Genomic DNA, 13454 nt, shown 5'->3' on the forward strand with positions numbered 1-13454 from the left:
GGAAATACAAATAGTACTTTATGCAGGCTTGAACAGAAGTGCCAATGTTTGATTTATTATGTGCTATAAAACATATAAATACTCTTAATCATACATGAAAACCTAGGTAGCATTACCTATGAGAATCTAGGTGCTCTGTTTAGCAAGGTCACTGCACAATCAGCAAGAAGCTGCCCTAAGGATCTTCAACCTTTAAGTGACCTGTCTAGGTAAAGACCAGCCCATAACCTGCTCAGCTGGTTCTCCTATCCCATCCCTATCATCCCAGTCAATTGCATTGTATTTTCACTTACAATTATTTATATTCTTTATAAACTGCTTCTGGAAGATTGTGATACTGAAGTTTAGGATATAAATAATTATGAATAAATATATGAGAGTATTTTCCATTCTATTTCTTCTTGTATTTCTTTAGGGAACAAGTTTTCACTCCCATAGTTGTGTAGGTAGATTTTGCGTGGATAGTTCCTTAAAAAGCATTTGTATTTCCTGCAGATGATCAAACTCATACACGGCCCATATCATTGAAAATTAAACTTCAGTTTTATTTAAAATTAATTTTTAATTAAAATGTAATTTTAACTGGTTTGGAATGTGAGATCTGGATTCCAGATCCCAATCCTCCAAGGAAATTTACTCCAAAAATTTGGGCCACTCTTTTTCTTTTATCCAAGTCTACATCTCAGGGATAAAACACAGTTGCCCATTTAAGCCACTATCCATTTGCTCTTGAAGGAAGAGGGACATAAATCGAACAAATAATAAATAAAATTAGGGAGGGGGAGAGTCTAAGATGTTGAGTACATTATTTTATTTAGCCCTTTATTTACATTCCTCAATTATATAGTTTAATACTGCACATATGGGCAACTGTTGGCGAGAATAATCAATGATCATACCAGTGTTTTTTATATCCAGTTGCTGAAATAAAATTCATAATCGAAACAGAGATGAGAGCTAAGGAGTAAGTGTTAAAGGAGGCACTAAAAGCAATCACTCTATAATGCATTTCAGGAATCAGCAACTGACTAATGTAAAGTTTCCCACAAGCTTATTTACTTATGCATTTATGGCATTTTAATGTTATGTCACTGTTGTGGCCCAGCAGGAGCCGTTGAAGCTGCCACCAGAGTCCGACAGCGAGGGTCCCTATGAGTCGGCTCTGGAGGATGTGGAGGACCCTGGACAGGGTTCCGACTCCAAGCAGGGATCAGAGAGGCTGGTTGGTCACCAGGAGGCGCCTGAGGCATGGAGCAGTGGTGAAAGCCAAAGGGAGTGTGCTCCTGATGTCATGCCTTGGAGCAGTGGGGAGAAGACAAGGGACAGTGAGTCGGAAGTCAGCAGTGAGTTGTGGTTGGATGCTCGTCACCAAAGAGCTAATAGGTGTCAGGAACAGTTGCGCAGTTACAGGAGGTAATTGCACTCAGCTGATGGTAATTAGACTCCTCTCCAGACTATAAAAGGACTGCTTGTGCACACGCCCTTTTGCAGAAGTCAACTCATGAACTAATGTAGGAGTACAGTCTTGTGAGCGTGGCAGGCTGGATTGCTGCTGATGCTTATTAGTGCCGGGTTGTTATTAAGGCTTATCTGTGTTGGTTTACTGCCAAGGACCTGTCTGTCTGTCAATAAATCTTGTAAAGTTTCTTTGGCTCGGAGTGTTTTGGTGTGGACGAAGGGTGGGGTCAGAACATGTCACCATTACATGCCCCAAATAATTACTATTGTACATGGTCTATAAACCCTGAATCATAAATATGCAGGACCCATCCCATTAGGAAACTGGAGTTTGAAAAGTGCTTATTAGAACAACTTTTAGGTACCTGTTCAAAATTAATTTCTTTCTCTAGGCCTTCCTGATACAAATGCTCGAAGAATGCTTTTTTGTTTTCTTTCTTCCCACCTTTTATTTATTGATTGATTGGATTTTTATATACAACTTTTAAATATTAAAACCATAAAAAATAATATACAATATATAACATGCTTATCGCATATCATTTGTTGTTTTCTGTTGTTTTCATGTATAATTATATTTTTATGAATGCTTTGAGATGCTTCTGCATAGGATGTACATAGGTATATTAGTAAGTGAATAATAAAGCCTAGCAAGTTAGCCCAAAAATGCCTACTCTAGATGTGATGGGAGAGATCTGGTGGTGTGCATTTTCTGCAGCAATTCTGTCCCGCTGAAATAACCTGCCTGTAAAGTAAAGATAATCTTGCTCTGCTAAAGATTTGGCTCTTCCAGGACTGTCTGTCTGTTGGAGCCACTGATACAAATCTTTGATGTCTAAGTTTAATTATAGTTATTTTATGTATTATTATCTGAAAATCACCTATAGCCCAAATTAGTAATGAGTCAGTTGCAATAAATATTGCACCAACAGCAGTTAAGGTAATACATTCTTAATATAAATCATATCAAAACAGTCAAAAGCATATTAAAAATTAGCAGAATCAGATATACAACCTTGTGGCTGTGATCCTCTGATCTGATTTTCATGGCTAGTAGTTTCCAGAATGGAGAGATTACAATCATAGAAACACCAAGAAGAGGATCTGAAAGTTCCCAACCATCTCAGCTTTCTCATACAGCCCAACTTAGGGAGATCTAGAGAAGCTGTTCAGCTAGTCTTCATATATTTACATCCGTTGTCCGAAAGATGGTTTTCCTTGAAGACATTTCATTTCTCATCCAAGAAGCATCTTGGATGAGAAGCGAAACTTCTTCAGGGAAAAACAAAGAAAATTTAGTTTCCTAAGCAACATTGGGATAACCATGACCAGGATGACTGAGAATTTCCATAGACAGTTCCATCTGTTATGTCTAGTGAAAAGGCTCCCATTTCCACCCTATCCCCTTGAGAGAAATCAAAATCGGCACAAATTAGCTCTTGTTTTCATACCTTTAGTTCAGCCTTTCCAGGCCCCACTTATGTTGGATTGTAACTCTATCAACGTTGGTCAATATTATAAACAACCTGTGCTGAACTCTAGTTCCTAGTTCATAGTCCGCAGGATGGACATTGATCTTAGTGGTGAAGGATGCTGGAACAATCATTCCATACTGGCATGGAATGACAGTCCAAGGGATCTAGAGGTCACCAGGCTATCCCTTATAGTCCAAGGGATCTAGAGGTCACCAGGCTGGGGAAGACAGCTTTTATCTGAGGTCAAAAAAGAAGCATATAAAATTGGTGTGACACATTTAAAATCTAGTTACTATAGCTATAGCATAGCCATTTTGCTCTTAAGATCAACTTGTCTGTCAACTTTGACTCATATCCCATAATTCTGCATCATAATTAAGATGCAGTTCATGTTGAAAAATCATTTAGCCTTGGCTTCTGGGCAACACTAGCCATCCTCATTTGAGAAACAAATCACTAATAAGCCAGAATTACCATTCCTGACCTAGGGATGGAAGAGAAATTCATTCACCTCGCTTCTGAATGTGAACTTAGCCCAATTTGAACTTTCTAAACTAATACACAAAATGAAATGCTGTACATTTTTTCTGAATTTTATGCTACCACAGTTATTCTGTTTTTTAAATTAAAAACATACTGTCCATAAATGTGTACGTTACAGAACATCCAGAGAAATATTAATATGCATGAAATTAATATATGAAAAAGATTGTAGGAATTAGGAAATTGCATAGATACAAAATTGGAAATATATATTCATACTTTTAAATATTGATGCAAATTTTAGCTAAATTTATGTATTGCAAAATGTGGTTTTTCATTTAAATTGATCATAATTGTTGAAATGTAGGGATTGGCAAGGTTATCAGTCAGTATTTTTCAGTTTCTTGAATTCCTCATCAAAAGTTTTGTTTCTGTTTCTAGATATGCACAAAATATTTCTGCCATTATATAAAGTTATATATAGTTAAAATGAATTTTAATTCATTTATGTATTTTTCTAAAGTAATATACTTCTTACATGTATACACTATTTTAATATGAGTATACAAAATTTAATATATATATAGTTTATTGTAGAGCATGTCGCTTTACGAAATTAATCAGCATACAAATGTGTTCTATATACAGTAATGTGTTTATCGGCTTGTAAATTAGGTGATTTCATACAAATTTTATTTGGAGAATCTTGTGAAAGAAAAAGAAACTTAATTAATTTACAGTTCCATATTCAAAGATACCCACATCTGAACAAATTAGCTTAGGCAATGCTTTTTATCGTATTATTGGCATTTTCCTATATACTTCAAAGAATTTTTGTCTACTTACAATCTCTAATTCATGCAAAAGTTTTTGCCCTTGCAGCATATTGCCCTTTTTATCCTGTTCTGGCTAAAAAACTGAAAACTTCAGAGCCTTCTCTAGATCAGAACAAAGAACACAGGAATCAATTTCATTTTCTAAAAACAGCCCAAACACTGAATGTTGTGGTTCTTCTGAAAACAGCATCTTGTCCATGATATGCTCTTCCTGGAAGGAAAAAGTATTTTCAGTGAGCTCTTCTTGATACTCTTGTCTTATGAGCTTCCATTAATAGAACTGAGAATAGACAAATCCAGAAAAACCACACAGATGGCCTGGCTGAAGTAATATATCTACCACTAGCACACTGACTTTATACCTGTGACACCGTGTGCGCAAACAAGCACTGCATCTAATTTGGCCTGTGGATCAATAGCCTTCCTCAGCCTTGTGGCCTCCAGATACAGTATATTGGATGGTTAGTGCAAACATGAACAGCTGGAGAGTTTACCTAACACGTGGAGATGAGGGCATCCATTTGGTGAAGGCTAATCTAATCACAGAAAGGAGAAAAAAAGCTCCTTCCGGGTTGCAGCAATATAATTGGGATAGGTAGAAAGTCTCCTATTAACACCATCCCTGGCCCAGCCTGGCAAAAAGACCAAAGCATTTATAAGGAAACTCAAGTGTTTTTACTCATTCCCCCCCCTCAAAAAAGTAACTATAAAAATTGTCTGGGTCTCTTTGAACAATGTATTTGTTCCTTTCCAAAGTTTATTAGCTGATGTACCAGCTGAGGATTTCCATAGGCTACTTTGCACTAGAAGACTATCACTGTCTTCCAGGGATGAAGACACCTCACGTTTTAACCACCTTCATTCTGAAAAGGCCCTAGACCCATGATGTGGCACGCTTGCCAGAGGTGGCATGCAGCACCCTCTCTGATGGCACATGAATTGTCGCCCAAGTTCAGCTCTGCTGCACATGTGTGTATGCCTCCCACCGGCCAGCAGGTTTTCAGGTCTCTGCCACGCATGCACAGGGAGCGGGAGCATGTGGGGGGTCCATGCATTCTTGCAGGGGTGGCAGGATGCGTGCAGGGGGGCGTGTGTGCATGCACGAAGGTGAGCACATGGGAGTATGCATGCACACAGGGCTTTTTGTATTTTGGGAGTTCAGGTTTGTGCGCACTTGGGCCACTTGGGCCAGAAAAGGTTGGCCATCACTGCTCTACAGTATATATAGTTGAATGAGAGTTGCCCATTTCTTATCTTACATTAGTGAAGCTGTCATTTCTTAAATCTTCATAGAAGAAACAATCCTCCAGACACTATTGAATTACAACTTTCAGAATTAACAATGGTGAAGATTCCTAGGGAAGCTCCAACTTTTATTCCAACCTTCCAACCTTTTCTATCTCCTATTCGATTCCATTCATTTTATTCCGCCAGAGACAAATGGCTTTGTTTTCTTCATAGGCATCAATTTATTAACTTAGTGGGGAAAGAAATTAGCTATGAAAAGAAAATGCTTTAATGAAATAATACATATAATATTGTATAATATTAATGATAGAGATAAAGATGGAAGTCACAGAGGATTTATTCAGTAATCCAAAACTGAAAAATATGAAGGATCATAAAACAAGAGTATAATAGCCAAAAATGACAGCCCTATAATACCCATTTTAAAGGAACTAGTGAAGAAAAATGGCTTAATAAAAGTAAGAGAGTAAATATGCAACTTCATTTGTTCATTTGTACAGTCTAGGCTAACCAACCCCAAAGATTCTAGGTGGCCTAGAAACTAAATAACATTTACGAACAATAAAGTTAAAGAAAAGGGCAATCATTTCCCACACAAGGTCTAGGGAAATAGCCATGTTTAAATGCTGTTTTAAATATTAGTAAGGTAGTACAGTCTTTTTGAATGATGTTCCAGAAGGCAGGTGATAGACAACACCTTCCTTCAGGGTCCTGCTAGATTGCTTGATGATGGGACTGGTAGTGAGGAAACTGTTTCAAATCTTATATGAAGGGTAGAAACCACAGGAGTTAACAGTCCCTCAAATAACTATTGTAGTCCCCCATGTCATATAGGGCTTAAAGATGATAACTAGCAAACATACATGTAGTCCCACTATATAAAAAACTGATTAAATAGACAAGGGAATAAAGTTGAAGTTGTAACACAACGAAGAGTTTTGCAGTTGCGCTAATTCCTAGTGAGAAGGTAGGAGATGGGCCAATCATTTTGAAGGTGTTTGGATGGAAATGTTCTTCCTAGTTAATAGCATTTCCATAGTGATGGAAATATTGTAAATACCTTTGTGTGTGTGTGTGTGTGTGTGTGTGTGTGTGTGTGTGTGTAATGCATCCAGCATGTCTAGTGAATTATTCTGCAAGCACAGTAAGATTAACACCTTATTAAGAAAGAAGCCATAGGAAAATCAATTTGGACTTATGCCTAAAATGGTACAATTAGATCAAGTTATAAGTGATGGATTGAGTGTGCTCTCCCAAACTAGCCTTGAGGATGAAACAAAGCTTCTTCTTTTTTTTACCCAATTAGCTTTTTGGCACAACTTGTGCTATGAAGCTAAAGAAGCAAAAGCCAGTTTTGCGTAGCGGTTAAACCATCAGGCTAAAAACTGGGAAACCATATTCTAATTCCATTTTAGGCTCAAAGCCATCTGCCTGACCTTGGGCCAGTTAACTCTAGGAAGAAGGCAATGGCAAAACCACTTCTGAAAATCTTGCCAAGAAAACTGCAGGGCCTAATCAAGACAGTTGCCAGGAATCTGCCTTGAAGGCAACTGCCTCCCACTAAACAAAACAAATCCACACAATACAAAATGAAAGGAGAGGATATAATTCCCAACACCTTTTTTCAATAGGCTGGAAGTTATCATTTCTCTCCATGATTTCTGAAAATTAATAGTAATGGCTTCTATAAATTGAGGAGAAAATAACATAAGCCCTAAAATAAGTCTTCCATAAATTTAAATAGCAAAGAAGCCCAAGTCAATTCCAAGAAAGAATTTAAACATCACAACCCCCACCATTATGTTAAAAATATAGTAATATCCACTTGGCAGCATTATTTCCAGGGAGAGCTAGTTTTGTCTGGTGATTAAGACACCAAGCAAAAAAGCAAGAAACTGTATATTCTAGTTCTGTTTTAGGAATGAAAGCCAGCTGAGTGACTTTGGGGTGTTCACTCATTCTTAGCCCAACTCACCTCACACAGTTGTTGAGTAGGGGGGAATAGAAGGAAGGAAGGACAACTAAAATGTAATGATAATGAAAACAATTCTGCGTATATTTAAAAATGACTCTCACACTTTGACATTCCCCTTGCCAAAAAAAATCAGGGGTGACATGATTGTTTTAACTGTAGTTGTCAACAGATATTTCTATGCTTAAGGGTAATTTTTAGAAAATAATTACATTTTCACACATAGCAAAAAAAAAAAAACACCCCACACACAAAGAATATAAAATTTTTCTGGCAGCTGTGTGGAAAGAAATACTGACAATATAAACTCTGCTGCACAGCAGATATAAACACACCCACCACAAGTGAAAACAGAAACAAAGCCAGCCACTACTGGCTGAATGCAAGGAGGCCTGTTAATGACCTAATGGTGAGAGAAAAAGACGGCTTACACATACACAAACGCACGCGCATACACCTCACAAAAATACTTCACAGGTCTCCTCGGGTTAGCTGGAATTAAAAACTTGGCAGATGGGTGGCTGCCTAGTGCAAAGACCAACCTGAGTCAATTACATTGGGCGGGGGGGGGGCGACTATGAACCGTTTGTTGGTGAAAGTCCAGGAAGCCGCCTAAGTGGTTCTAATGCATGTCTGACTTTTGGCCTTTGCACTCGCGTCCCTGCGGGAAAGGCGATCAGATGGGCAAATATTGCGCCTGTGTGTCCCCTTGTAGCGCTGGGTAGAAAACAGCTGCTTGCTCGGTTTACGCGGCTCATCCACTTGCTGATGCACACCCGAACGCGCGCAGAGAGGCTCGCTGGTAGTCGCCACCGCCACCGCCAGCAGCAGCAGCAGCACCCAAATCCCATTGCAAACAAAGGGAGATGACTGCTGGAGAGCTTTCTCGCCTCCTCCGTTTTGCAAGCGGAGACCGCCCGCAGCCTTTCGGCTCTGCCTTCCCCTCTCCCTCCCCGTAGCTGTCCTCCTCCATCCCGCAGGCAGTGGCAATTCGGAAGCCGGAATTCAGAGCAAGGCGAGAGGAACGTCGCCCGCCAGGGAGACGAAGAGAGCGGGGCGAAAGATTCTCTCTCACACACACACATGCGCGCGCGCGCAAGGACTCACACAACCAAAACAAACCTCGCCCGCCTTCACCTCGGCGGATTGTCAACAGATCATTTGCAAAAAGAATCCGAGAGCAGGAGCAGCAACCGGCGGGGAGGCGGCGGGGGAATTCCGGGCGTCTTTTGTGCTTTCCCCCCGCCGGTGTTTATGCTGAACGCGGTCTCGCCGAGTAAGGTAAGCGGGAGGGAGGGAGGGAGGGGAGGGGGAGAGCGGAGGATTTCTGCCTTTTGGCGGAGTCTGGAAAGAAAGAAGGCGATGCATGAATCATCCCTGCTTCTTCCTACCCGGCGGACCGTTGACACACGGCTCCAAGTAGCAGCTGAGTGCGGAGAGATGCCTTCAGGTATGGTTTAGGGGCAGGGGCGTGTGGGCGAGGGGGGGTGTCTCTTTACCGCCCCTCCCTCTCGTTTAATGCCCAGGAAAAAGTGTTTTGTTTTGTTTTTGCTTTTTGAAAGGCGGAAGGGAGTCAGTTTCCATGCTCAAAGAGCTGGTTTGATACACATCCCCTTGCATCTCTGAATGACTGCCGCGGTAGGATTGGGGTGATTTCCCCTGTAAGGTGGACCCCTAACAAAACAGTGACATGCATAGTGAGGAGGATATGCTTCCCAAGCTGTCAAAAATGGGGAACATGAGACCTCGTGGCCGCTGAGGTTGACATTAAATATAGGTTCCTCTTCTTCAACGTGTCCTGGATGTTTCAAAGAGCAGGAAGAAAGGGGATAGGTGGGAGTATCTCTCCTACCTTCTTAAGCTAAGGTATGTTAAAGAGGAATAATTGTCAAATGCCCATAGGAGTGTTAGCTGTATATAAAAACTGTTGTCATGTTGTATACTTTTAAGGGCTGTCTTCCTTTCAATATTTATGTGGTTGAGCATCTTTTGCTTAAAACAAACTTGAAGACCAAGAGTACCACTTACATACTTTTGGCCATCTTTATGGCATTTCTTGGATTTATTTCAAGTTGAACTACCCAAACAGTAATCTAAAAAATTAAGTACATTTACTTAATTTTAAGTAAAATTACATTTTAAAGCTCCTTTGACATTTCAACTGCCCCCCCTCCCCCTGGAATCCAGCTGCTTATATCCCTACAAATAAAAAAAAAGAATAGAAACTCCTGCATGCTCCTTTGCTTCTGAAGGCAGCATTAACACACTCAAGAGGCAGGACTGTCACTTTGCAAATAAACAGCGATCAAGCTCCTACCTCTGAGAGAAACAGACTTCAGTCAATAATCCTTCCCCATACAGTAATGCAGAAAAGCTGCCAGGGCCAGTTTAATAGAAGAAGAGCAGCAAAGTAGGCAGGCTTCTGAAGGGAAAGACCAGCTGGAGGCTTGCAAAACCTTGGCTTATAAGACAGAAAAACTGACTCTGTTCAAGTTTGCCTGCCTTCCCAGAACTTTTAACTGAAGTTCAAGAAATGAAAGAAGGAAGATCTGTCCTAAGCTTTTCTTCAAAACCCAATCTGAGGTTAATGTCCCTGTCATGGTCATGGGTTTGAGTAATGGTCATAAGTGGGTGTGGTAAAAAGCATTTTCTGAACTACCCAGTGAAGAGTTTGATCAGAACAGTGAGATAAAACCTAAAGCCAAACCCATTTTTTTAACCAAACACGTGCAATTTATCTTTAAAAATCCATCATGCATTTTAAACTATTTAATTAAATGTTTTCAATGCCCCAGTCATTCCCTATCCAATGATTGTTGTAAGGATTTACTCACCTGTACATGGCTTTTTCTGATAATTGTCAAAACATCTTGCCATTCACACCAGGAACCAAAGGATGCTATAAGCACATATTTTGAATATTCAAACGTTTGTTTGAATATTTTGGTTTAATGGACATTCACGATGCCTATTTCTAATACCACTGTTTTTATAAGCTTGATTGGCATCCTGCGGCTCAGCATCTAAAAATGTAAAGTTAAAAAATAAATACAAAAACATATTCACTGGAGTGCTTATAGTTCACGGTGCTTGCTTTGTTCTCTGATTTTCAGCACATAAAGTCCATGGTTAGCGGGCATTCATTCCTAAAGGAATAACATTTCATAAACTTTTTTTAGCTAGGAACTCTTTGGAATTCTGTGTTTCATTTATGCCTCTATAATATTTTAGAAATGACTATACAGTTCACTGTTCAAAATATAGGACAAAAATTATATTTTCTGAAAAACAGTGAAGATCTTCTGATATTATTGTTAAACGCTCCAGAAGAGATTATCTCCTTATGTATCTACAGTCCTTTTATATCTATAATATACATTACAGCAGGTACAGAGAAACAAGCAATTAAAAAGTCTTAATAGTATTGTAACTTATCAATATATGTATATATGGCAGTTATATTCTATTGCTGCCTCTTAATATGCATTCCTTATACCTATACTTTGATTTGAAAATTAATTCACAAGGCTTGACTTGAATCCTTCAGATCTTTGTTTTGATGATTACAGATTTGATAACTACTTCAGAAAGTACATATTGCTGAAATTTTTAACAAAAGAAATGCAACTGAATCCATACATTTTCAACTATAATGCTTACGGTAGTAGTCATCTGTCAATAAATACTTACCTCTCTGTTATACTATCTGACTCGCCTTTACAAAAGAAAGAAGACTCAGTCTGTTAAAACCTGTTGCATCAGATGACATAATTATAATAAGCATATTAGTTTGCTTGTTGTGGTATTGCAAAGACAAACAATATTCCTTCTGGAGTTATACCACCCCTATAACTTGCATACAGATTCATACCTCACCTGAAAATCAAGGGCTATTCTGGTTATTTGTTTCCAGTTCAACATGTTAATGATGATCTTTAAAGTCCTTAAGAGCTCAAGTCCAGAATATCTTAGAAGAATTGCCTTTCTCCGTGCTTGCCTGCCTACAATTTTTATTTTTTTATAATCCTGTTGTGAAGGCTAGGCCAATAGTGTCTTTTTCATGGCCGTATCTCAAATATACCAAAGACCATTTAAGAAGGCATTTGCTTTACAGGAAATATCTCATTTTAACTTCTGCATCTGCCTACTTCTTACTGCCTATTCTTTACTTTTAAATTCCCCTCTGATTTAGTTTTATTCTCTTGTATTGTAACTCCCCAGAAGTTTGTTTGAGGCTTTATGGTTGAGGTTTGTATGGACCCCTTCCTCCCCAAACTTTTGCAGAAGCCATCAAAAGCCTCTAAAACGTGTTAATAAGCAAAATATTAATATGATCAAAGAGGGAAAATATTAAATAAATGAATGGAGAATAATTATACTAACTATATTTTAATTAAATGAGTGTTAAAGATAATTTTCTTTTGGTAGCTCCATCCACTAATTTTTGGAAAGCGGTATACCACTCAAAAGTCAAGTCCTCTAAGTCTGGAAAGCGTTGTAATTCACCAATATAAAACTTTGGGTGGGCATAAAGGGTTAAATAAAAAGGACACTCTTGTATTTTTTTAAAAAAATATTTTAATAAATATACACTGTACTTTATTTATTATTTATAGTTACAGGACTTCCCATCTCATATATGTGACTCCGGTTGGCTAACAAAAGTAAGAACTATATGAATATATAATTATATAAAAACCTTAAAATCACAAGCAGCATCTGAATACAAAAAACCATCACCACCAATGAATATAACTGTTACCTTCTAAAAAGCCAGTAGGGTAGAGACCAATTTAATCGCCAAGGGAATGAAATTCTAAAGGGCGGGAACCACAGCAGAAAATGCTCTCTTCCTAATAAATGGAACCCCAGGCCTGACTCTTCTGCTATATCAAGTATCATAATCATAAGGAGGTGGTCCTTCAAATAATGCATCCCTCTGTGTTGAAGAGTTCTATGGATCATTATAGGCAGTTTGAATTGAACCAGGAAGCATTCTGGTGCAACTTGCAGAAATGTTACATGCTCACATAACTCTCTGGGCCGTTGCATTCTGTTCCTGCTGTAGCTTCTAGATGCTGTTCAAAGATGTTCTCCTTTTCTAAAACGTTTTCTACTTTTAGTCTTTTTTACTTTACATTCATCCTATTATATTGTTATTTAGAAGGAAATAATATAAGCTTGATAACCACCCATAGCTCATACTGTATGTTGGATGCAGTTAATCTGTATGACTATGTATAGATGTGAAATCTCCACTGATCAGCAACCATCTATAACTTAGTTTTTTGCCCTCTATAATCTCTGTATCACATTATAAAAGCTTCTGTGACTGCTTATCTTTGGGTTATAATATACGGTATAAACAAACAATATCGTTCTTTAGGTAGCAAAATGTTAAAGTTTGTGTTCAAAAGAGAGAAACAAATATATACAGTATTAGGGCTATGTATTACTTTGAAAATAGTTTGCAAATGGTCTTCTGAAGTGGGCAAAAATGCTCTAATAGCTGTTGTCTGCACCTCTTTTTTAAAGTAGTTCTGTTTTTCCCAGGATCATATGGTTGTCATTTGCAGCTGCCATGTGCTACACGCTTTTGGAATCAATTCTAAAGCATCGTTATTACCCTAATATATTTTAGGGGAAAAGACAAGAAGATAAAGAACAAAAACAGCTCCTGTCATGACATGCTGATGGATGTTTAGAACAGATGAAAGCTGTGTGTGGGAAGACAAAATAAAAGATCTTAGAAAATGGGCATGGATAGAAGCTTGAATAGAAACATGGTATTATATGTTACAATATTTTATTGCAGATTCCCCCCACGATAGATTGTTTGAATTTTTATTTTAACATCTCTTTAGGAAAATTAAACAATAGCAGCATACAATAATATTTTTGCTGATGTTTTGAGAGGGAGGAAAATTGCAGTTGGTGTGAACACTTTTTAAATTTTGCTACTTTATAATAATTGTACTAACG

The 13454-nt window shown here is 38.3% G+C and overlaps 1 protein-coding gene across 3 annotated transcripts in view; it reads left to right on the forward strand.

Moving 5' to 3' along the window:
* KCNB2 (potassium voltage-gated channel subfamily B member 2) overlaps positions 1 to 13454 on the forward strand; it is a 240730-nt gene that overhangs the window by 57139 nt on the left and 170137 nt on the right. Inside the window, exon 1 of one of the 3 annotated variants that reach the window (XM_081950554.1) lies at positions 8738 to 8753. The exons of 1 other annotated variant lie outside the window; for it this stretch is intronic. The gene's annotated coding sequence lies outside the window, so the exon portion shown is untranslated. Of the gene's footprint in view, positions 1 to 8737; positions 8754 to 8878; positions 8923 to 13454 lie in introns of those variants that run through there. One more of the 3 variants, XM_081950553.1, reaches the window with a different exon arrangement.

This window comes from Natrix helvetica (genome assembly GCF_964273705.1).
Source record: "Natrix helvetica genome assembly, chromosome: 4".
NCBI classification, from domain to species: Eukaryota; Metazoa; Chordata; class Lepidosauria; order Squamata; family Natricidae; genus Natrix; species Natrix helvetica.